We start from the raw sequence: 1,100 nt of genomic DNA, 5'->3' as shown, positions 1-1,100 counted from the left end.
AGGATGTCCTCATATCAGCTATGAGGGAATGCTGCCCAAATTGATGGGATAAGCCTGCTGTATGTGCACAAATTGACGTCTCAGTAAGTGGTTGGGTATCAAGGGGTTTCAGTGCAAGTGCAGACGGCTTACAGCACTGTCTTTGTGGGATGTGTGACATTGTAGCCTGGTGGAGGTTGGATGTGGTCACTAGGATCTCCTGCTCATCATTTGGCAAAGGCACCTGTCAGGATGTGACTGGCATTGCTGATGAGGTGATGTGTCTGTGTCTGGCCAGTATCCAGGTGAGGGTGCAGGGAGTGTTGTCACTGATCACTGTGTTGGATTTTGTGTGTATGCACTGCCAGTTGCTAGGTGGTTGGGATGAGGGTGCACAGGTCATCGGTCATTGGGTGCGCGGCACAGAAGTTTGCACTGCCAGTTGCCAGGTGGGCAGGGGAGGGGGAGGTCTTGCACCTCCAGTCACCGGTCTGGCGGTGGGAGTGCATGTCACTGATAACCAGGTGGGGGTGAGTGAGGCAGATGTGAGCCTCTGGTCGCAGGTCCCAATGGTGTAGGAGGGCGAACTGTGGATTGCCGAGTGCATGGGGCAGCGTGGGGGTGGGTGGGGTGGGCACAAGCCTCCAGTTCCTGGTCCAATGGCATGGGAGTGTGCGCTGCGGATCACTGAGTGATGGTGAGAGGAGCACATTGCTGGTCACCTGGAGGGTGGAGATGAAGGGAGGGGGGAGCGTGTACCCCCAGTCTCTGGCATGGACACCAGGGCACTCCCCACAGTGTAGCTGACAATCAGGACCCAGTCCCAACCAAATGCGAGGAAGGGGGACTGTCCAGAGTCTGGTCAGTTGGAGTATCTCTAGCTGCTACTCCAAGGATTCTTCACTCCATGAGCACCACTGCCAAATGATCAGGGACTGCTGCTGTTGAGTAGTTTTGTCCCTTTTTTCTGGCTCCCTCCCTGCTCTATGGTCACTTGGATTCCTAGGGCTCTCGCCTGCCTTCCTAGGGCTCTCGCCTGCCCTCCTGCACGTTCTCTCCTTAGGTTCAGTTCATATTCTGCTCACCTTGTTTAGCTTCTAGTTTGTCTACAGTTTCTCTGT

The 1,100-nt window shown here is 55.1% G+C and overlaps 1 protein-coding gene across 1 annotated transcript in view; it reads left to right on the top strand.

The window, feature by feature from the left end:
* Positions 1 to 1,100, top strand: part of DCBLD2 (discoidin, CUB and LCCL domain containing 2) — a 109,369-nt gene that overhangs the window by 58,957 nt on the left and 49,312 nt on the right. The gene's annotated exons all lie outside the window — the stretch shown is intronic.

Source organism: Trichechus manatus, unplaced genomic scaffold (genome assembly GCF_000243295.1).
Source record: "Trichechus manatus latirostris isolate Lorelei unplaced genomic scaffold, TriManLat1.0 scaffold00299, whole genome shotgun sequence".
Lineage (NCBI taxonomy): Eukaryota > Metazoa > Chordata > Mammalia > Sirenia > Trichechidae > Trichechus > Trichechus manatus.
Note: the sequence above shows the minus strand (reverse complement) of the source record. Positions and strands in the feature narration are given on the sequence as shown.